The following is a 25,860-nucleotide window of genomic DNA, read 5'->3' on the forward strand; positions in this document are numbered from 1 at the left end:
AGTGTGTTTTTTTGTGGACTTACATTTAGTCATTTAGCAGACGCTCTTATCCAGAGCGACTTACAGTAAGTACAGGGACATTCCCTTGAGGCAAGTAGGGTGAAGTGCCTTGCTTAAGGACACAACGTCATTTAGCACGGCCGGGAATCAAACTGGCAACCTTTAGATTACTAGCCGCTTCCCTAACCGCTCAGCCACCTGACTCCCATGGACTTGCACATGGGGGCTTTAAAATTGGTAAACTGTTTAACATGGGCATATTCTCCATCACACACAGCGAACCTCTGGTAACACAGGAGGGAAGGAACGGGTGCCACCTCATGTATGTTTAGTCTAGGCTCTAGGTGTTTACTAGATCAGATACTTTTTTGGCATTTGCTTTTCTTTGGCATTGTTAAGCATTTATTGTTTTTCTGTTGTGACAGTTGTGACAAACATCACTTTTAGTCACACAATTATCAATTAATGTTTCACGCATTGACATTCCCTCTTGTGTTAGGCAAAGAGGGTCATAACAGGTACTGACTAATGTTTGTATTAAGGGTTGGGGTTAAAGATGTATTTTCTGAAGTGAACTGTAGGGTCAATCAAAGTAAACAAACTAGTTTATCATTTAACAGTGAGCAGAGACCTCATGTGATTTCTTTAATGCTTGTTTTTGTGAATGTTTAAATGCTATTTGATAGTGAAACTATTTTAATGTTGATGGCTATAGACACTGTCTGAATCATTTATTAATAAATTTGTCACTAATTTCATGTCATGCTAATGTCATTTAATGATATACTTGAAGGACTGTGATCCTGTATTGACAAAATACAGACCATGACATTACATGGCCTTCCAAATGTTTTCCTGTTTTGTATTGTATAAAATGTAATTGTCTTAGGTTGCTGTCACTTATTTATGCACTACCATGTGTTTGAGAAGTCTTTACCTTTTTTCTGCCCCATAATTAAATAGCCATGTACTTTTGATGCCCAATATAAAAACGTGTTTGTTACTGCTAATAGCAGTAATGTACACTTGAGAAATATACCAATATAGCTTTATGAAGACTAGTCCTGCAGATGTGTAGTTATTATTCTTTAATATTGTTTTCCTGTTTTTCAGATGCGAAGGGAGAGCAGGCGGAAAGGTGATGCTGTTGCAGCATTACAGTCTGATTTTTCTCTATCCACTGATCCCCCTTCTACCCCTTGTGATATCCCACCTCCTTCTTCATCCCCCACCCCAAGCTTCACCTACTCTGATTTTCCTCCTCTTCCGACCTCTCAGTCATCTGTCTTTAGGCCCTGTGATTCTCTTTCACAGTCTGTGCCTCTGTCGAGATGTGAGACAGAGACCTCACATTCTCATTCACAGGCCGGTGATAACCAAACTGTTCCTCTTAAATCTGCAAGGTGTGCTCCACTACCACACCGTTCTGATGGTGACTCTCACCATGTAATAAACTTTTAACAAAACTCTGAACAAAACTCTGAACAAAACTCTGAACAAAACTCTTAACAAAACTCTGAACAAAACTCTGAACAAAACTCCGAACTTTGAAAATCTTGAACTAATACCTTCTGCAGTGTTACTGAGCACCATGTATCCAAGCTGTAATAACAGGTTTCTACAAGGAACTTTTCATCAAGGACATGTGATGTTTGGAGAAAATGCAGGTGTACAATGTCTGACAAACAGTTTAACAGCAATTTTGATGAATGAATTAAAAGATGTGTGCACATGGCAATGTAGTGACGTTGATAATATTCTTGTGAATGGAAACAAGCTTTACACATCAGTGCAGAACTGCAATCAGGTAAATGATACTCATCTATTGGTAAGTGATTTGCCAAAGTCTCTTGTGCTTCATCATGTTGATTTTACAATAAATCTTGGACAAGCATTTAGTGGCATAGTAGGACTACATGATTATGATCCAGAGTTGGCAGATATGTCAATAAGCCTTTATGAAGCACTGCAGAGAGTATTACTAGGAGATGACAACTGTTTTTTGACAATGAATAAAAGTACATGTGCCATTATTAAACACACCAGTGGTTACGCAGTGTTTGATTCCCACGCACGCAGCTATGATGGCCTTGTTCATCCAACAGGAAAAAGTGTTGTGTGTTTCTTTCAAACTTTTGAGGATATGTACAGTCAGCACATTAACAGGCTTGCAAGTTCAATGAATGCCTTTGGAAAACCTTTTGAGGTAACTGGAATCAGCGTAACAATGAAATGTGAAGACGGACCCAACGTCAACACTAAACCAGTACACAGAGGGGTATTCGTCGTAGCTCGCTAAGCGGTTTAGCGAGCTAATTTTCAGGCTAAGATAAAAAACGCCCCTCTTTTTGGTTCGTGGAAGCAACTTTCGATAAATCACCATAGTAACATATCAATTAGCACAAACCTGCTCCAGAGCAGGCTAACGTAAGTGTAGCTGGATAAGCTTGCCACACCCCCGGAAAATAACATGGCAGCTCCCTTTTTGAGAGACCCAGTTGACCAAGGAGCTATATTTTAGTTCGATTAGCTTTCCATACCAATAGAGTTCTTCGCGATTGCCAAGATCCTTTATTTCTCACGGATGAGTTGTTGTTTGAGCGATATCGATTTAGCGGACAAGGACTCATTTATTTGCAAGACCTTCTCGGGCCGTACATTGCAAATATCACACGCCGCAGCAAGCTTTATTATGAGCTTATGCTGCTGTATGTGAATATGTAACGCTATGTTTTAGGAAATGTCTTGTCTTATCTGTTGTGCCTGTGCTTTTTATGTTTCACTGTGGGAGAGTGGGAAACGTCATATCGATTCCATTTTATGTCTTGACATGTGAAGAAATTGACAATAAACTTTAACTGTGCTTCAGACTCTGCATAGCCTTGAGTTTTTTTGCGTCAGGTATAGGCAACATTTTTATACAGTATAGGCGATGCAGAAAACATTGGCAAAGCCGCAGCATGCGTTGCTGTAAGAAAAGTGTACTTGGCGCTTAACCAGCTGATGAATCAATTCATCATATTCCCTGGCCATGTCCCAGTCAATTAAATCAAAGAGGGATTTACACATAGGCCTACATGCATATACACATATATAGTACATGATATAAGCTCAGTAGCCTACATATATCCTCATAAGTGTCTGAATTCGTATCAATTAGATACTCTTTGGCCTTGTTTTTATCTAGCCTACTTATTCTGAAAGAGTTGAGATCATTATTTTCGCTTGCAAGATCTCATTCGATTATTAATTTCCATTAAGCCTACTGCCAGCAGGCACATTTAAAGAAATGTGATCTGATTGGGCTAATGAGGCACTTAAGATGAGCCTATACATTTCCCCAAAACTTTCGCATTTATAGCTTATCGGAAATTTTGCCAAGCTGCTTGTCTTGCTCTGGCAGCGGCGGTGTTTGACTTAGCCATGATAATATTCTTATTGTCTTCGCAAAGACAGACTCATTATAATAGTTTGCTCGGATGGCGAGAATAGCCTATCACCGCTCTCTCTTTCGTCTTTTCCGCCATCATACCGTTAGAAAATCACGGTTTTGGTGATCGACCTTTCCTGCCTTTTGAAGTAGGATGTGCACATGCAATTTCCCTGATAAGTTTAGCCTGATTGAAATTAACCACATGATTTGGATGCGGATCAGCCGTTGACGAACCGATATTTGCTGTTCTCACTCATCTCGCTAATGTTAACGGGCTAAAGGGACAATTGATTAACTTAGCTTCAACCCTTACGACGAACGGGGCCCAGGTCTAGTAGACGGAAACGCAATTCAATGCCTTGAAACCACAAGTAACAACAGAGGTATTTGTTGATGTGAATATTCATGATCCCAAGAGCACTTTTGAAACACAAACAGAGTGTGGTCATTCATTGCCATCACAAAATGAGAATGAGTTGTGTGAAAACAAAAGGCCTATCAATGCTACTAGTGATGAAATACTTTCGACAACAAAAAGTATTGATCTAACTGTAGACAAATACAATGAGTGTTGATAACACACTGAATGTTATAGACTGTAGGGCTAGTGGGTCCGTGTACCTTGTGGCCATTGGTTTTTCTATTTTGCAACCCCTGTCAGTTGTGTGTCTATGTAAACTGCAAAGGTATCCCACATGACCTCAACTTTCTTACTATGATTGCCTCAATGCACTTCATTAAGACGTACAACAGAACTGAAAGCGTAATTTAGGTGGGGGGAGGGAGGGTTGGGGCGTGGAGTGTTACTTGCACGGGTGTGATTGATACTGTCTGGCACTTTTGGCCTTGTTTGAACACACACTGGAGCCCCATTTTGTAATGTTTCTAATATATATTAAAGAAACTTAATATATATTAAAGAAACTTGGGTTCATCAAAGATTTATTAACTAAGTAGCAACTAGCAAACGCGGTCAACATGTGCCTTCAGTTTGGTATGTGTGTCTTCTACTAAAGAACCTGCTGCCATGTCGTCAAGATTGTAGGCCTGCAGATCACAGGAACATTTTTTTTAAAGCTAGTCGTTGCTGTCCTCTGGTGTTCGCAAGTAATAACACCCCCAATAGTTTCACATTTTTCCCCCTCTCTCTCTTTTTCACTTGTGCCAGTATGCATAATACGGCCGATCAAACAAATGAGTAAATGGCTCGTTATACCGTTTGTGTTATATGGATATTCCGTAATTCCAAAATGAAACAAAACAACGGAAACCAAGCCTTTCCCCATCATCTGGTTCTGACATCCAAAATGGACAAAACGATATTACGAGGCTATTTTTCATTTTTTGCAGATACCAGCATAAAGGATATGGAATAATCAAACAAACGAGTAAATGGCTCGTAATACCATTTGTGTTATATGGTTATTCCGTTATTCCAAAATAAAATAAAACAACCAAAAACAAGCCGTTATACTTAAATGTGTGTTCGACTTACTAAAGTGACAAAACGATGTATACTGCCCTATTTTGCGTTTGTCAACACGGGTTGCAAAATAGAAAAACCAATGGCCACAAGGTACACGGACCCTAGTGCAACAACAGAAACAGAAAATATGTGTACAGACAGAATAAAAAAATTTGACTTGAATGTCACAACTTTGGACGATGTTGAAGTGTGTAAAAATACTGATGATGTTGTAGTTGGTGATGTGACACTGCCAACGTGGACGTTTTCTCCCTTAACATTTATGCATCAAACTGCGTTATGTTCACAGTTCGATTTGCAGAATGTAAATGATAACCATGATTCAACCATAATTCAACAATGCACAGTATTAAGTTGTCCATGTGAATCAAAAGCTATCAGAAAAGATGGAAACTGCTTGTTCCGGTCACTGGCTATGGCAATTTGCGGCAATGAAAGCCCTCACATGAAAATACGAAAAAATGTGGTAAGACACTTAATGAAAAATGAGGAAACATTTCAAAAGTATTTGACAACTGAATACACTTCTGTAGAACACTACATAAAGTCTTCACGAATGATGTATGCAAACACATGGGGCACTGAATTGGAAATTATAAGTGCAGCAGATCTGTTCCGTACTGACATTTACACATCTAATTCTGATCGCTGGAACATCTACAAAAGTCTTTCAAGAACAAGTGACGATGCCATATATTTGAATCATGTCAATGGGAATCATTATGAATTGGTAACTTGTGTAACGGATACACATTGTGAAGGTGCATGCGCATCATTGTGCCAAGCAAAAAAAGCAATGCCAAAGTGTAATGTAAATTTGAGGAAAAGGTTATCAACAACTGGTAAAATACAACAAAGTCAAGATAAAGCTGCCATTAAGAAGCAAAAATATCAGAATGATATTCAATTCCGACAAAATTGCAAAATGTTGCAACAAAAATTATATGCAACGGATGATCAATTCAGAAAAACAAAATTGCAGTCCATCCAAGATCAGTACAGAACAGATGAGGACTTTCAAACTAAAGTTAAAGAATACAGTCAAAGGAAATACAAATGTGATGAAGACTTTCAAACTAAAGTTAAGGAATACAGTCAAAGGAAATACAAATGTGATGAAGACTTTCAAACTAAAATTAAAGAATACAGTCAAAGGAAATACAAATGTGATGAAGACTTTCAAACTAAAGTTAAAGAATACAGTCAAAGGAAATACAAGTGTGATGCAGATTTTAAAAAGAAAGTTAAAGAATTTAGCAAGAATAAATACAAATGTGATGCAGACTTTCAAAGCAGTGTAAAAACACAAGGCATGCAAACATATATTTATAAGAAAAATCAGACATATTCCATGGATTTTGTCATCGAATCTTTTAGAAAAAAATTCAAAACAGGCCCTCAATTTGTTTGCTCAGTTTGTCATCACCAGCTTTTTCGAAAGCAAGTCATTGAATGTAAACATGATACGTACACAACCAGTCCAACTGTTGTTGCTTTGGCTAAAAAGTGCATTACAGAAACATATTTACAGACATGTAATGAAGAATGTGATGATAACTGCACTGCTCATATTCAATCATCTAAGTTGTGGATATGTCACACATGTCACCGTAAAATATGTGCTGGTAGAATGCCTGAACAAAGTGTAGCCAATAATTTGCATTTGGAAGCCATTCCTTCTCAGCTACAGTGCTTAAATTCTCTTGAGCAACACTTAATAGCGAAAAATATTCCTTTTATGAAACTTTTGGCATTACCAAAAGGTGGACAAAATGGTTGTCATGGACCTGTCGTGTGTGTTCCATCTAATGTCAATCAAGTAACAAACATGCTTCCAAGAAATGATGGAAATGATTTAATGTTACGAATTAAACTGAAACGCAAATTAACATACAAGGGGCATTATGAATATAAACATGTACATACAAACCATGTCTATAATGCCTTAGAGTACTTAAAGTTAAATAACAAATGGTATCATGACATTAGCATCAATAAAGAATGGGTTAACCCTCTGGACAAAATAGACGATGTGCAAGTCAGTGATCATCAACAAAATGTCATCAGTGACACACTCCAAAATGCGGAAAATACTGATCATACACATATGGAAATTTGCAATAATAATAACACAACATCTCAAGTTGACACAACTGTTGGAGATGTAAATAAAAACAGTGAAATATGTATTACTGCTGTGCCAAAAGACATGGTTAGTGAACCAATGCAAACAACAAGCGTTGCTAATGAAAGAAAAAAGAACACAACGGAAAATGATTCAGAAAGTGATGATCCTGAATGTAGCCCTGTGGGATTTTGGGGTATTTCCACAATCATTGTATTGTCATTTGTTTATTTTATTTGAAATTGTACGATTTATAATGTTAAATATGTTTAAAATGTTATATCTCAAAAGATATGTTTAACAGTTAAAAAGGTTATTGTGTAAGAAACAATATAGTACATTTAATAATTTAGAACGGTACATATTTTATTGTGAAGGGTTGGGAGTGATGACGTGGTGTCTGCTGTTTGTGGATTGGTAGAGTGGAGTGAAGGAGAAGGAGGGAGGAATGCAAAAAATGATAGAATGGCGAAGGAGTGAGTAGTCCGCGTGTGAGTGTAAGAGAAGAGAACGTGTATGATATTGTTGTTTGTTGTTTTATTATCGGCGAGATGGTAAAGACACAGACATTAATTCTACGGACAAGAAGCAAAGAATATATGCTCAAGCTAGTCTAACTTACTGTGTGTAAGCTAGCTAGCTAGCACTGCGTGTTTTATTCACTAACTCAGTGAATTAAATAGCTAGCTGTTAGCCAACCCGGCTGAATACAGCAAGTCACGTTTGTTGCCTGCGCAGGGACAATTTGCACGGGAGTTTTGTTAAAACCGTTAGAAAAACCAGATAGCGCCGTGAGCTACGTGGATGCTCACGGTTCCTCTGGCCACTTTGGAGGAAGAACGTAGACACCAACGCTCGCTACTCGTCGAACAACTGCCCATTCCTCGTTGTACTGCGGTCGGAGGGAGGTATCACTGATAGACAAACACACACAGCACTACACACGGTACCATTATTTTGTTTGGCTCAATAGAGTGAAGTGACCATTGGTTTTAGGTCTCACCGCCCCCGAGCATCGTATCAGGCCTGCAACGGGTTTTAGTTGGGGATCGTTCTGTATGTGCCGGCCTGTGTGTGTGAATGTGACCTGTGTATTTTGCATACGAAGTAATGTATGGTCAATGTGTTTGTTGTTGATAAAAGTACACTAAACGTGAATGTACTGGAAACTTGCAAGTGGGTATTTCATTTACTGTTAATGTGTATGTTCTTGTTGGGAAAATAGTAATAAGTGAAAGTTAAAAAGGAATCTATAAAGCTTAATACTAGGGCATTAATTAATTAATTAAAAAGAGAGAGAGATCTCTCACTACAAGAAGAATTCGGGGAGCGCACTCCAAACAAGTACAAGACCTGCTAGGGGGTGCTACATGAAGAAGAGTTGACATACACTGAACAAACACATGGAATGTTTCTAGACACATGTTTACAACCAGTAGATATTGCTCAAGAAGTGTTGGATCAACATTTTGACTCTGTGTTATCAGTTGCCCCTGCTGAGAATAATCACCCCATTAAACTGTTAGAAGATGCTACAAATGAAGGAAAATGTTTTCCTATGTTATATCCAACGGGAGCTCCTACTTTTCATGACCCTCGCAAAGAAAAAATAACCCTGGCAAAATATTTAAACACGCGTCTACTAAATGCTGATGGCAGATTTGCTAAAAACACAGACTTTATATTCTATGCGCAGTACATATCAGAGGTGCAACAAGTTTTGTCAAATGTATCAATTGCCATGCGCAAAGGTTTAGGCACTGAATTGCCGTACAAAGAGCAACCCAATTTTCTAACTGATGCAGAATCTTTAAAACGAGTGTTAAAAAATGACGAAGGTTACAAGTTTTTACGACCTATACGTGGAACACCCCCCTTTTGGCAATCTGCACAAAAAGATCTGTTTGCTATGATACGCCAACTCGGAATCCCCACATGGTTTTGTTAATTTTCCTCAGCTGACATGCGCTGGCCTGAAATGATAACAACACTCAGTCATGAACAAAATAAAAATGTTCCTACAGATGAACTGACTTGGTCAGAGAAATGTGCCTTGTTGAAACAAAACCCAGTTACAGCTGCAAGAATGTTTGACCACAGATGGCACAGTTTCTTGAAAGATGTGATCATGTCTCCAGCTGCTCCTATTGGAAAAATATCGGACTACTTTTACCGTGTAGAATTTCAAAACAGAGGCTCCCCTCATTGTCATTGCTTGTTCTGGGTGGAATCAGCACCTCAAATTGACAAAGACCCTGATGATAAGGTTGTAGACTTTATTGACATATGTATCTTGTGAACTGCCATCATCCGACGATGAAGAAATGTGTGAGATTGTCAACACAGTGCAAAAGCATAGCACTAAGCACTCAAAAACCTGTAGGAAAAAGAAAACTGAATGTCGGTTTAACTTCCCACGACCCCCATCTTGTCGAACATTTATTGATCGTATTGTCAAACCTGCACAAAATCAATGCAATACAGAACAATCACATCAACCAATGACTGAGGAAGATGAATTGAGAAAACTGATGACACCAGACATGGCTGAAAAGATTTTGAAAATGGTCAGAACAACTTTACTAAATAGTGATCAAACATTTTAATCGCCAGAGGAACTCTTTGAAAGCATCGGAATTTCACAATTGCTTTTTGAAATTGCAAATTCACAACTAACCAATAAAACCAACGTTGTTTTAAAAAGAAAGCCCGGTGACATTTGGATTAACCAATTTAACAAAGACCTGTTACGAGCTTGGAATGCCAATATGGATATTCAGTACATTGTGGATGCATATTCTTGTGTAGTGTACATTATTTCTTATATATCCAAAGCAGAGAGAGAAATGGGATTGTTACTAGATTGTGCACAAAAAGAAGGAACTAAAGGCAATCTGGATGCCAAAGCTGCATTCAAATCACTTGGCAGTGTTTACCTTCATAATAGAGAAGTGTCTGCACAAGAAGCAGTATATAGACTGACTGGAATGCATTTAAAGGAATGCTCACGCAAAGTAACTTTCATACCAACAGGAGAACACCCTATGCGCATGAGTTTACCTTTGAGTGTATTGCAAGACAGAAAACTAAATGACAACAATGAACAAAACACTATATGGATGACAAGTGTAATAGAGAGGTATAAACATAGACCACAATCACCACCGTTCCAAAATATGTGCCTTGCCACGTTTTGCTCAGAATATCGAGTCTTGAGTCAAAGTGAAGTCCCAGCTAATCCAAGCGAATCTGTCATTCAACTTCAGGACAAATATGGTTACATTAAAAAAAGGTTGCGCACAGAACCAGCTGTTATTAGATATGCAAGACTGTCACCCACAAAAGATCCAGAAAAATACCATCATAGCCAGCTCCAATTGTTTTTGCCCCACTATGAAGACTGTCAATTGAAACCACATCCTTTTGTATCATTCGAAGAGTTTTACAATGTTGGAATTGTACGTGATTTCAGTGATAACATAGACACAGTTAAAGAAATTATTGAGAATAATAGGTCTTTGTATGAACAAAATTCTGACAAACTAGATGATGCTCAACTTGTCATGGAACAACAGGGTGATTTGGATGATGCATGGGCACATATTTGTCCGCAATCTGAAATGGAACGGTTTCAGTGTTTACAATCACAGGACATAATTCATGATGAAAATGATTTACAGCCCATTTCTGAAAATATTCCAGACTTGACAGAAACTGTGCCTATGACGGGTAACATAGAAGTTAGAAAAACATTTATGACTAAAGAAGCAGCATGGGACATAATGAGATCTTTAAATGATGAGCAAGCGCGCATATTTTACAAACTACGTCAGTGGAGTTTAGAAACAGTATGGGGACAAAAACCACAACCAATACACCTTTTTGTCACTGGTGGAGCAGGTACAGGAAAAAGCCGTTTGATAAAAGCCATACATTATGAGTTGTCACAAATTCTAGTGCAACTATGTACAAACCCTGATGACACTACAGTGCTATTAACAGCTCCTACAGGCGTTGCCGCATATAACATTAATGCTGCTACAATACACAATACTTTTTGTATTGGCACAGATGTGCGATTACCTTACCAGCCGTTAGGTGAGGAAAAGATCAAGTCTTTACGAGCAAAACTTTCCAATTTGCAATTACTGATCATCGATGAAATATCAATGGTAGACACCAGACTGTTTGCATACATTCACGGAAGACTAAGACAAATAAAACAGTGCGCAGATCATTCTTTGTTTGGAAAAGTTAGCATTGTTGCGGTTGGAGATTTTTACCAGTTACCACCTGTTAAAGGGAAACCTCTGTACAGTGATATGACAGGACTAAACATTTGGAACGATCACTTTGAAATTGCAAATTTGACACAAGTTGTGAGACAAAAAGATTCTACTTTTGCTGAGCTGCTGAATCGCATACGTGTCCATGAAAAATCAACTCCTATGTTGCCTGCAGACGTTGAGATATTGAAACAATGCGAAACAGGAGGAGTCTTGAATGTATTGCACATTTTTGCAACAAATAAACAGGTTTGCTATTATAACTCTGAAATGCTCAATTCAATTTGCCCAAATGCTATAACTATTGAAGCACAAGACTTTGAGCGAAATCCAAAAACAGGACGTATGGAAAGAAAGAATGGCCACCACAGCAAAGTTTTTAATACCTGTCTTAAGCCAAGTGTCAATGTGGGAATACAAGCTCGCATCATGCTGACTAAAAACATTGATGTTTTAGATGGACTTGTTAATGGTGCTTTCGGGACAGTTTTCCAAATCATGTTTGATACAGACAAATACTTTCCCTCTTTAATACATGTTGAATTTGATGATGGCAAAATTGGACAACTGCAAAGAGCTAAAATAACTACACCAAACAATACTCATCGAAACATCACAATCATTAAACCCGTAGAAGACAGAGTCTCAAACAATGGTGGAATACGGCGGCAGTACCCATTACAATTAGCCTGGGCTTGTACCGTACACAAAGTTCAAGGTTTAACAGTTAACAGTGCAGTGGTAAACTTGAAAAAAATATTTTCACCAGGACAAGCTTACGTCGCTTTAAGTCGTGTCTCTTCTCTGTCAGGCTTAGTAATTGAAGACTTGAAAGAGTCAAAGATTTATTGCAACAGTAATATCAAAGATGTTCTTGCAACAATGCCAACATTCATCTCCAAAAACTCACCTTCAACCACTCCATTATTCACAATTGCTTTTCATAACATTCAAAGTCTCAATGCACATTTTAAAAACATGCAAGCAAACAACAGTATTTTGAAATCACAATGCATTTGTGTTGCTGAAACATGGCTTCAACCAAACTTTCCAACTGAACATTTACTTTTACCTAACTTCACGTTTTACAACAACACACGTTTCAATTGTTACAGTCCAATAAACAGTTTCACCAAGACTTTAAAACTTCAGGCAAATGGTGGTGTTGGAATATATTGTCAAACAGATCAAAACATTGAAGTCAACACACCATGTAATACAAATCTGGAATCATTAGTCTTCCACGTTCCACAGTTTCAATTAATCGCTGCAGTTCTATACAGGCCCCAAACATACCAAGTTGACATATTTAAAGAAAATCTATTACATCTTATTGCTGAAATTAACACATTTCCAGGAGCTAAAATGATCATGGGAGACTTTAATGAAAATCTGCTTACTTCTAAAACAATACAAACTGTTTTTGAACAACACCATTACATTCAATTAGTTGACTTTTCAACCACTGATGCACAATAATAGATCATGTATACACAAAAGATGTCCAATTTCAAATATCGCTTGAATTGTTGTCAACATATTACAGTCATCATAATGCTATACTAATTCACATAAAGTAACTACACATTATCTGCTAAACAATGCATGTTAAAACAAAAGTCATAGCTTAAGTAAATCAACGTAGTATACACATTAACTAATATATTTTCAAACACACTATTTGTACAGCAGGTGAGAGATAAATTATATCATATTAAATAATGAATTTCCATATTTTTCTGTTAATTTATGAAAAAACACTTCAAGGACTTATATGACATTAACATGTCAACATGTAACAGGTAACTTATGCTTTGTATTTTATAAGCTTCATGTATTGTACAATGTTATGACACTTATTTGTATGAAATTACTAAATGTTAAAGTGCTATAACAACATGTTTTGTAGTCGTGTTGATATTTAAATATCATTCTGTAATTTTCTCTCCCAGCCTTCTGGCAGCACACACACACACACACACACACACACACACACACACACACACACACACATACACACTCACACAATGCTGTGCAATACTTTTCTCATCAGCACACTAATCCTTGTGCTTTAAAATGTTGGACTACATTCAACCACCCAACATCTGAAACCTCAAGTACCACATCAGGTAATGTAAATGACACATTTCATATGTTTTTACTGTAATAAAGCTTACGTTACACACCACACTCATACAATTTTCATGTTTGCTTTTCAGCAATCACCTCAAACCTTCAAGCCATGTGGACCTATCACTGCTTCCATCATTCATCAACCTTGGTTTGGCAAGACTAAAGCAACTTCAATTACAAGGTAGGTAATTACTTACTTACAATTGTATTCTTTCTGGGGCAAACATTTATTTTCTTTCTATATTGTTTCACTGCATTAAAATATATATTTACGTATCACTAAAGGAGCCTTGTCCAGATACCAAACACAGCATTGAAATCTTCTTGCTGAATCCTTATGCTTTGAAATGGTGGATTTCATTAAACCAGCCAACTACTGAAAACTCTCTCACCACCACTACTACATCAAGTAAAGTATATTATACATTTACCAAGTTTTTATTGTAATAAAGGTCACATTGTAAACATGATTCTCTTAAAATCTTAATGTTTTGCTTTTCAGCTACCCACTTCAGGCCTTTAAACCTTGTGGAAGTACCAATGGTTTCATCATTCAGCAATTTCAGTCTGGAAACACTAAAACACCTGCACTAAAAAGTATGCTTTTATACCTACCTACTTACAATTAACAATTAGTCTCTCTTGGGGCAAAATGTCTGTTCTACCTAAATTGTTTTACTGCATCAACTAAATATTTATGTATAATTACAGGAGCCTAGTCCAGATTTCAACCAAGCATTGAGATATTCTCGCTGAATACCCTGAGAAACTACTATTACTATACTGACAACTAAGATGTCTCCTGAACGCTGGCTGATAAGACCCTACTCCTTCCTACCTTGTGGTAAATATATTTATAATTGATTTTTCTTTGGATTTCACAATCCATACACTGTAAACATATTAACATGAAGACAAAACATGTAGTTACAGCATAATAGTGCCTAGTAATCCTATACACAAAATATTGTACAGTACAACATGTACAACATATATATTTCAACAAACACAATCACATATGTGCTTAAAATAATTCACCTATACACTGCTTACTGTCAATAACATATTTGTAACACATGCAAATGTCACAAATGCACCTTTTAATGTTTCATTTATTCAATATTTTGTTTATATACATATACATGTTTCTCTATTTTGTGTTTCCACACAGGCTAACTACAATTATCTAAAATGTGAAGCATAACTCAATGAAAACTCTGGACCACTGGATACAACATCAAGAACTGGATGTACAGATATCAAAGAAGTCTGTGGCTGCCTGAAATTTCACAAGGATGTTGATGGACCATGTGTTTTAAATCCACCCTACTTAACAACCTTCTAATTCATAACAATCCAAAGTCACGCATGAGAATTGTATTGCACTCAATATTACACATTACACGATTGCAGCATACAGTACATCACATTTTGTATTATATTGTGTCAGCATAGAATATGTAGAAAGACACACATTACACAAATTTAGCACTGCAAATACATTCCACAATCATTGCACAATTTTTCCCCACTTTTGTTCTCATTTACATTTTACTATAATACATGTGTTTCTGCATTTGTGCATATTTTGTTTCTTGTTACCTTAGCTATATATACAACAAGCTACCTTAAAAGAAATGACATATGAAATGTTTCTATTTCTGAATTCCCACTTAAACATTTTTAACACCACTTCCCTTACTTAATATTGATAAGTTTTCAATGCAATTTTCTTTGTTAATATGTCAAATGTATACCTTTACCAAATAAAATACTTGTATTCTTACACAACTGCCTCTTGCCCCCTATTTCAAAAACTAATTCAATCACTAGACATGAGGCAAGGGAAAGCCCTTCACTCTGCAGTATGCTTTTTTTTGTATATGTCAGATTTTCCAACTAAACAACTCAATTCCACTAACCAGTTCCCTTATTGATAAACTGGTAAAACACAGGCTTAACAGTTTGTTATTGTATTTTTTCTCTTTTTAGTTATCAGTGAAATATAGATTTGCAAAGTTACTAGCTCTGTGCACAAGTGTAGTAACGAACATCCGCTGTAGCCAGTGATGGCAAAAATAGCCAGTCATGCCAATAAAATGTTGGCAAATCAGTTTCCGGTTTCCTTGAGGCAATCACCCGCGTCGCCAAAAATGTCCAGTTTTAGTTGATGTCTCCAAGACCTGCTTAAAATAAGCATCAGTGATGTCCATTGAATTGTAAATGCCTGGTCCCTGCTCCAAAAAGCAAGCAAAACAAGGGATTCAAACTCTACATATTGAGTTATCTGCACAACTATGAAATTAAGTAGTTTAATGTGATGTGCCGGCCAGCTAGCAAATAAGCTAGTTACTGATGTGTTTATTTTTAGTGTAATATAGAAGCTTGTTTTTCTTCATTTTACATGCAAACTATCCGTTTATATGTATTATCATCTGTATTTCTGTCATTCTCAGTTTTTTAATAAAAATCAGGACGAGTCGTGGTCAGGGCATTGTGCTACAGCTCCATAAAAAAGCTGAGAAACCTCACTGTTTGAGTGTATGGTGAAGTTAGGATTGATAACGACATGCAGCTGTACCTGTTGTTCCCCCCAACTGATCCGGGAATCTCAGCTAGGATCAAGGCCTGCCTCACAGACATCTCCACCTGGATGACCAAGCACCACCTCCAGCTGAACCTAGCCAAACAGAACTTCTCATCATCCCGGCCAAACCCTCCATCTTCCACAATCTGTCAATAACCCTGATAGGTTCATCCTCTGCCAGGAACCTCAGGGTTCCCATGGATGACGAGCTCTCCCTCACAGTTTACAATGCTGCAGTCTCCCCTGGTCGTGTAGATTCACCCTCTACAACTTCTGTAAGATCAGGGGATACCTGTCTGAGCATTCCACCCAGCTGCTAGTCCAAGCACTTGTCGTCTCCAAGTTAAACTACTGCAACTCACTGCTCGCCACTCTACCAGCATGCGCAACCCGCCCTCTCTAGAGAATTCAGAACGCAGCAGCCCGCCTGGTCTTCAATCTACCCAGACGCTCCCATGTTACCCGGCTCCTCATCTTTCTCCACTGCCTACCCATCACAGCCCGTATCAGATTCAAGACCCTGGTACTGACCTTCCGAGTGCTGAACGGGACTGCACTTGACTACATCAAGTCTCTCCTCCAGCCTTACACCCCCACCTGCCACCTACAGTCTTCTTCTGACAACCACCTGGTGGTCCCACTGCTCAAGACCGTTTGGTCCCAACACAAGCTCTTCTCCTGTCTGGCCCCCAGTGGTGAAATCAACTCCCCACCTCCATCAGAGACTGACTGTCTCACCACCTTCAAGAAAAGGCTCAAGACACTTGTTTCTGATTCCACTCATGGAAGTTCTATGTTCCACACAAAAGAACACTCTGATGTCTTCGGGAGACAAAGCAAACAGTTTTAGTCCAAAGAAGTTAGTAAAATGATACATTTAAAGCTGCTGTCTTAGCGACTCTAATTCCCTCAACATATCTTCATACTGCTCCCAATCCAGACATACAGTACCGCTGACCCCAGAGTCGTGGTCAACAACAATCAAGACCATAACATGTTGCTCAATGTCCTCCTCTGGCTCTGCTGGGTCAGGTTCTGGACATTGTGGTCAAGATCAACGCTCCCAAACACCAGCATGTGACTTATTGGTATTGGTACTTATTGGTATTCCACTCAAATAACAAAGGAACAGAGCCTGCTGCTAAAACCCGTCTACCCTTAGCAGTAGTGATGATTTCATGGTCTTGGAAATGTCAACTCCATACCTTGATGTGTGGGGTCACCAGAATTCCACCCTCCTTATTTTGTGCAGCCACAGCGAACAAAGGCAGGTGTCTTTTGAGAAACAATGGAAGGGCAAATTGCTGTTATAACGACCAACCCACAGTAGCTTGAAACTTAAATGAGTCACGTACATTATATTTCTTTTTACTTAATTTTTTCCATACAACAGCACCACTCATCTTGTTGTTTGTTCCCAGATTGAGACAGTAACCAAAAACTGATTTGCCAATTTCTGGCTACACCAAAAGTTTGTCACTACGCTTGTGCACTGAGCTAATTCTAAACCAAATGTTATTAGTTTTCAATTATACACTTTAACTTTAATTCATGGTTGACAAATAATAATGAGTCTTTTCAACTGTACTAACCTTTTAGAAGAACTTTTATACAAAAGCCAGTGTTTAGACTATAAAGCAATGGTTAACATAATGCTGGTTTTAATATATATTGTAATTTTCTGTATTATTGTGCCATTTGAATACTGTACTTTTTTGTATCTTTCACTGCAGTCAAATAAAGCTTCCTCTGCAAGCTTCTAGTATAAAGCAATTCTACATCCAAACATCAATAAAAGAAGAAATCACCCTTTGCCATGCTTTCCCCTGAGCCTGCCACTGGCAAACACTATACAGTGTCTCCTCACTCTTCAACAAATTAATAAACAAAGTAAATACTTTTATCAGTAATTAGTAATAGGTAACTGTGTTGTCTTGCTGTGGCTCACAGTCTCACAAAGCAAATAACATACGTTACAGGTTCAAATAAACACTACAGCTAAATCATAGCTAAAACATAAACATCATCTTGAGAGTAATGTCTGTGCAATGCACCAATATTCTATTTATGATTCATGATTTCATCATAACAACCAGTTACAAAACACCAGACTGACATTACTAGCTCTTAACTGACATTGTGAGTGAATGTATATGGTAAGATGGGGAAATAATCCCAACACAGAAAGTCCCACAGCTGTCCCCCACCCAATATGTGATTGACTATTTTGTTTTTCATAACAATAATTGTTTGTATAATATGAAATATATAAACAATAAATAGCCAAAATAGCAACACGTGTATTTGAGTACAGCAAATAATGTAAAAAGCACATTCATTGTGTATGAATATGGACAAATAAGAAAACAAAAAGCTAGAACAAAAGAAAAAAGAGTTATCACAGAATAACACAGCACAAACACAAACTTCAATAACAATGCTCAACAACTTTTTTTTTTTGTAATCTTTTAATTTCTCACTCAGTAAAAAACAATATTAAGTAGCATGACCAATTACAGGTACATTTTCTACAGGAAACATACGTTGGAAATATTTAAACATTGAGTACAATTGAAAAAATAGTAAGAAAAGTAATAAACTACAAATTTAGAGTATCATTTGTTAGCAATTTCTTATTTTGTAGTTTGACAGTTGTCAACCAGTGAAAAAGAAAATTAAGCAGCATTTCCAAAGTTTTCATCTACATTCAAACATGAAACCTACTTGAAAAACATTTAAACATTTAGCAATTTGTGGATCAAGTTCCAAAAAATAGAAAGATACAAATTAAAACAACAGTATCATTGCTTAGCAAATATTTTTTTTGTGTTCTCACAGTTACTTCAGTTAGTAAAATGTAATTTTAAACAGCATAATTATTATAACCATTTCTATAAGAAACATTGCAGTAAAACTGCACTATACAAGATTTAAAATGATTTAACAACCTATGACAAAGCTGACCATTTGAATAGCATGATTTCTTGATTCTTAAGTACATTTTTTTTTCTTTCTTTTGCGCTATCACAGATCCAGACGATCTGGCTTTGTGATAGACCTGCCAGACCTGGTTCTCACAGTTTGGGGAGTGCCCTGAGGCCCCTCAGGAGACACCTGACCAGCATCTGTCCAAGTATCCTGCCGGTCACCCCCAGCAGCATGCTCTTGTGTTTCACTGCTGTTGTCTGCCAACATGGGCACAAGGTGGCGGCGATTCCTCCTTAAAGTGCCCTGTGGTCCACTGACCAGGTAAGATCTAGCCATTGCTCAAAGGAGTGCTCCTGTAAGCCAGCAGTGCAAGGTAGGGGTCCGTTGCTTTCTTCAGCAGGTTTTTGATGGTTTGGACAGCCCGCTCAGCCTCGCCGTTGCTTTGAGGGTATCTTGGGCTGCTCGTTGCATGCTTGAATTCGTACTCCGTGGCGAAGGCTGTCATGTGAGCCCCCGTGAACTGGGGCCCGTTGTCGGTGACTAGAATCTCTGGTATGCCGTGTCTGGCAAAAATTGACTTGAGGTGCTTCACCACATCCACACTTCTTGTCTGGCTCAGCTGGGCCACCTCCACATACCTGGAAAAATAGTCCACAACAAGCAAGTAGTCCTTGTTTTCCAATGTAAACAAATCTGCCCCTAGCTTCTGCCATGGCCTATCGGGCTTGGAAGGAATAAGAGGCTCAGCCACATTGGCACGTTCTTTGACGCATGCTGTGCATTTCAACACCAGTTCACCTATTTGGCTACTTAGCCCAGGCCACCACACAGATTGCTTGGCTCGTTTACGGCATTTGTCTATTCCCTGATGCCCTTAATGAATTTTCTCTGGCACTCTATTTCTCATTACTGAAGGGATAACCAACCTAGTGCCCCGCAACAATAGTCCATTGTGAGTACCGAGGACAGCCCTTTCAGTCCAGTAGGATCTTACTAGCACATCTAGTCTGCTGCGATCTGGCCAGCCCTCAATGCAGTACTTCATCACTTCAGCAGACACGCTGTCTGCACTCAGCTGTTTCCGAAGCTCGGACAGGTAAGCCTCACTTGCTGGTAAGTTTTCCATTACAAAGTCCACATATATGTTTGTCTCCTCCATCAAGCCCTCTCCATCCGTCGCACCATCCTTCAGCGGCGCCTGTGACAGTGTGTTTGCTGTAGTGAGGCTTTTCCCTGGGACGTGCATGATTGTGTACCTGTATCTCATGAGTCTCATCCTGAATCTTTGTATTCTGGGTGGAAGGGAATCCAGTGCTTGTCCACCCAGCAGGCTCACGAGTAGTTTGTGGTCTGTCTCCAGCTCAAAATGGAGACCGATGATGAAGTCACAGAATCTTTCACATGCCCAGGTCAGGGCCAGTGCTTCTTTCTCCACCTGTGCATAGCGCTGCTCCGTGCTTGTGAGCGCCCTGGATGCATATGCCACCGGTGCCCAGGTCCCCTGGCAGTTCTGCAGGAGCACACTGCCCAGCCCATACGACGAGGCATCGGCTGAGATTTTAAGGTCTTTGTTTGGGTCATACAACTGCAGGACCGGAGTGGACGCTAACTCTTGTTTGAGGCTGGAGAATGCCCTCTGCTGATCAGGGCCCCAATACCACATGTTCTTTTTGGACAGCAGGTCTCTGAGCTTTATCATTTTCAGCTCGGTTGGGCACAAATTTGCCTAGTTGATTCACCATGCCCAAAAAGCTCCTGAGCTCACTGACATTACGCGGCGGATCCATCTCTCGTACAGCACGTGTCTTCTCTGGATCTGGGCTTATCCCGTCTGCCGAGATGATGTGTCCAAGGAATGCCACCTTGGTTTTGCTGAACTCACACTTAGCTGTGTTCAGTGTGATGCCAGCCACCTGTGCCCTCTGCAGAACCGCATGAACCTGTGTGTCGTGTTCTGCCTGTGTTGAACATGGACGTCGTCCATGTGGCAGACGACTCCTTCTAATCCTTCTGTCACTTCCGTCACCATCCGGTTTTGAAAATGTTCTGGAGCCGAGGCAATACTAAATGGTAAGCAGTTGAAGAAGTAGCGTCTGAATGGGGTGATAAAAGTGGTGTAATGGGCACAGTCTTCTGATAATGGGATCTGCCAAAACCCCATGTTGGCATCCAGTTTTGTGAATATCTTTGCACCAGACAGCATGCCTAGCGTCTGGTCCACAGACGGAAGGATAAACTTTTCCCTGCACACGGCTTCGTTGAGGGGCGAGAGGTCTACACAGATCCGGATTTCACCCTTAGATTTCTTTGGTGCGACCACCATGCCAGAGCACCACTCTGTCGGCCGCTCGATCCGGCTGATGACTCCTAGCTGCTCCATGCGCTGGAGTTCCTGCTTCACTTTTCCCATCAAGGGCAGTGGGACATGGCGAGGCACTTTCAGAGACACAGGCTTGGCATCTGGCCTGAGTCCAAGTCGATGCTATCTACTCTGGCTACCAGTCTGAGGCTAACTGAGGCAGGTCTACTCAGCAGAGCTGTGTTCAGGTGCTTCACTACATAAATGTCCTCTGTGGTGCGTTTATCACCACTCTTCAGTACCTCTCTGGCTACCCCCACTACAGAGAGAGGTACACGGCCTGGCCCAAACAGTGCTTTTTTACCTGGGGTGAGGTTGTATACCGTGACTCTGCTTATCTGTCTGTACACCTGCTCTGGTATGACAGTAACGTCAGCCCCTGTATCAATCTTGAACCTCACAATAGTATGCCTTACTTGTAAGTCTACTGTCCATGCCTGTTCTCCTGCATCAACAGTTCCCAGGAATATGTCCTCATCTTCCGTGACAGCACTCACACTTTTGGCAGACTTGCACACTTTGTCATAATGCCCTCTCTTACCACAGTTGTAGCAGTCTGCAGTCTTTGCCAGGCACTGGAATTTAGCGTGTGACTTACCACAGTTAGAGCATGACCTAGCCTCTGCTCCTGATTGTGCTTCGTGCTTCTCTTTGTACTGTTTGGCTGTCTGTCTTTTATCTTTCCAGGCTTGCTGTTTCACTGTCCTATTGTGCACGGAATCCACTGTAGTTTTAATAGCATGTGTAGCATCTCCTCTGAGATCTGATTGTTGCCGTTTAATGTCTTCTGCTTGTCTGACCATATTAATGGCTTTAGCCAGATCCAGTCTGCTCTCCATCTGCATTTTCAGTGAAAGCACATTGTCTCTAATGCCTACCACGATCCTGTCTCTCAACAGTTCTTTGCGGAGTGCCCCATACTCACAATCTTCAGCCAGTCCATATAAAGCAATTATGAACGAGTCTGCAGATTCGGACGGCATCTGAGCTCGCTGGTTAAATTTAGCTCGTTGGTAAATCAAATTTTTCTTCTGTACGAAAAGGTTTGTGAAGCCGTCCCTGACGGAGCTGTATACCAGTTTCAATTCAGCGGTTAATGTTAGCCCTTTTAGCACGTCATCAGCCTCGTCCCCCATGCAATATATTAGCGTGTTCACCTGATTAGCATCTGATGACTTATCCAGGTCGCTAGCCATTCTGAAGCGCTCGAACCGTCTTATCCACTTTTCCCAGTCTTGTGGCTTGGAAAAGTCGAAAAGGAGCTTGTAGTCACAAATTTATTGGCATTTAAGCAACATTTTGTATGGCCTGGGTTCATCGAAAACAGCTGGTTATCGTGGGCACACCCGAATGTGTAGGCTAATCGCGTAGGCCTATTTGGGGTTGTCTTGAGGCAATAGCCAAATTTCCCACGATACCACAGCCCCTTATGAAACTACATCTTACAAATTAGGCTACTTTAATCGTCACTGTGAACCCAGACAATAGGTGACGATCAAAATACGCTAAACCCTAAAGGAAGATTCTTGTTGTGGCTTTCTACACTTGCCGTCTTGCACACAAACACGGTGCTTGATAAGTCTCAAACCATTTGAGACTTAACTTCTTATCCGCCCAAGTACCTCTACAAAATCTACAATGTGTGCCAAAATAATACATCCTGACAAGCCATGCTGATCAATTTGATCTATAAGGCAAGCATGCGAATGTTGTCTTTACAAAAACGTCTTTTTGAAATAAATAAATGTATTTATTTATTGATGTCGGTAAATGGATTCAGCTATATAATTATATAATGCTATATTTATATATTTATTGCCATTTATTTATGTATTTAATTTTGAATAACTCGGCGTTCCATAGATTTAAACACTAAACATTTTGTAATGAAAGTTATGTTCATGGCATGACAAATGTAATCATAGCCTAATATAATTAGTGATATCGTGGCATTTTACGGCGTTATTATTGTTGACATGTTTTTCTGGAGCAAAGACGAAGATTAATAAATCATGTCTGATAACCACAATATTGAACGGTCGTTATATTGTTATAACTAGGGTTCTCAGAATTTCCACTAGCCACATTTTTTCCGGTGAAAATAAGAACAATTATGAGTTTCACTGAATGCATTTGATCATTTTATTAACATTGTTGGCATGAAAAACACAGAAAATGAAGTAAAATGAAGCACAGAAGTATGATGCAAGGGTATGTGAAATCACCAACATGTGACTAAGTAAGGACACGACTTATTGTAAATGGCTAAAACGTCCATTCGCGTCATGATGAGATTGACTCCTGCCCATGCATTTACAGTAACGTTTTGTCCTAAGCAGGCATTAATTAAACTGACCTAATATACTCTTTATTAAGAACAGTGTATTTACATTACACTAGACTGTGTCAGTAAGCAACATAATTTTTCTTATGCGTAGACTACATGCGGCAATCCTTACAAAACATGACAAAATTTTCATTGTCAAACACAAGCCATTCCCGACCCGTCAGCCATTCGGCATTACATTTTCTTTTGTTCGTTTCTCTAGTGCTATCAATATCCTCATGCCCTGCCTCGTTCTTCTTCTCGCCCCCAGAAGTTTGTCCTAACCACCGCTGCATTAAGTTAACTTTTTACTTTACTTTTCTACTCTAGCTAGCTCTTATTACCTCCTATGATCCGCTATGCTTCGTTTGACTTCTTCCTTGTGTTTTCTGGTGGACGCTCAGTTCGTTTCCACGGATTCTCGCGCCGGTTTCACTTCAACTGCGCGCAGCCAATGGGCGTATAAAACGTTATCACGTAGCATTACGGCACAGTGTTCATGGGAAATTTAGGAAGTACTGCCAGGGGGATAAATGACCGAGAACCATGCCGAGAACAGAGCCTTATGTATCTAAGGCCTCATGTATCACCGGCCAAACTGGTTAGTGAGTTTTTATTAACACCCGCCAAAATGAATTTTAACCCGCATTTGGCGGGTTGGCGGGTGTTAATTTAGAACCCTGGTTATAACGTTAAGTCAGTTAATACCACAACGATGGCATTATAAATAACTGTAAGCTAGTAGTAAGCAACATTCATCCTCATTATAATAGTAACATAGGTATAGGCTTATTTAACTTAGCTTGCTTTGCCGATCTAGAACAACGACGGAGCAAGATATTCAATTTTACAGTTTCTTTAATCCGACACAATAAGCAGTCGAAGCAACTAAAAACACGAAGCAAAAAGAACAACGTATATATTTGATGATTGAGTCGCATGTGGAACTATTTTTCATCTTAAATAGTCATATTTCTAAAAACCAAGTCAAAGGAATACTATACAGTACTAATAGAATTGATTTTTGTAAAGTTTACATGATGCTTCTTGATCGGACTTGTACCACATTCTACCAGTTTTCTAACTCCACTGCAATGCCTTAGCTCACACGCTCCCGACTGGTTGTCGCAAAGTATGACGTGTACAGCTAGTTGCAAGCGTGCACGAGTTTCGGAGCTAGGAACAAGCATAGACTTATATATTAATAGACACAGCTAGATTTTTCTTCCAAGATGGCGTCCCCATTCTTTTCTATGAAAAGTGCTCAGTGGCGCAGTGAGTCAAGCGAGAGCACGAAATTTACCGCGCCATCTTTCCAGACCGACTCGTCCGGTCTTGCGCATAAGCTTGTTCCTAGCTCCGAAACTCGTGCATGCTTGCAACTAGCTGTACACGTCATACTTTGCGACAACCAGTCGCGAGCTTGTGAGCTGGAGCTAAGGCATTGCAGAAAACTGTCAGAATGTGGTAGGCCTGCAAGTCCGATCAAGAAGTAGATACATGTGAACTTTACGAAAATCAATACTATTAGTACTGTAGAATTAAGGCCGACTTATACTACTACATTTTCATGAGACGGACACGGGGAACGCCCTCTCCGAGCCCCTCGGAGAGCTCTACATGCACCTCCTGATTTTCCTGACTCCATCCGATAGTCAGTCATTTTACGGAGACCCCTTGGCTGTGATTGGTCCGTATTACAGTTTTTTCCAATTGCTTAGACACAAAAATGTCAAATAACACACAGTTAGTGAAATCTGACACTCAAGGAGCACAACAGAAGGCCAGACATGCACAACTATAAGCACATTCTCATCCTCACACTATTTGCAAAATCCTACACACAGTGTTTTGCAAATCACTAAACACACTTTTCTACATTAGACACAGACATTTAAAATCGTCACTTCATTGCCTTTTTTAGACACTGCCTTGTAAAATGCCACACATGTGAACAGATGGATCAAACATGGGCGTCAGGTGTACAAGCACTAAAGTGCTAAACTGGAAACATATCAATCAGGTGTAAGCACTATAAAAAGGCAACAGGTCAGTGTACCTGTCCTCATCAAAAATGGAAGGCAATGTTGCAGGGAGAGGTAGGATGAGAGGGGGAGCCCGTGGAGGAAGGTAGGGAGAGGGAGAGGTAGACCTCGAGGCCGTGGAAGAATAGGGACAAATTTACAGTATCTAATGA

At 39.4% G+C, this 25,860-nt stretch overlaps 1 long non-coding RNA gene across 1 annotated transcript; it reads left to right on the top strand.

The window, feature by feature from the left end:
- Window positions 1–13,981: 13,981 nt before the first annotated feature.
- On the top strand, window positions 13,982–15,025 carry LOC136941227 (uncharacterized). The gene is made up of 3 exons (XR_010876462.1): window positions 13,982–14,060; window positions 14,175–14,307; window positions 14,635–15,025. It is a non-coding gene; the product is annotated as an uncharacterized lncRNA (long non-coding RNA).
- The last annotated feature ends 10,835 nt before the right edge of the window (window positions 15,026–25,860 follow it).

Source organism: Osmerus mordax, chromosome 3 (assembly GCF_038355195.1).
Source record: "Osmerus mordax isolate fOsmMor3 chromosome 3, fOsmMor3.pri, whole genome shotgun sequence".
Classification (NCBI taxonomy): Eukaryota; Metazoa; Chordata; class Actinopteri; order Osmeriformes; family Osmeridae; genus Osmerus; species Osmerus mordax.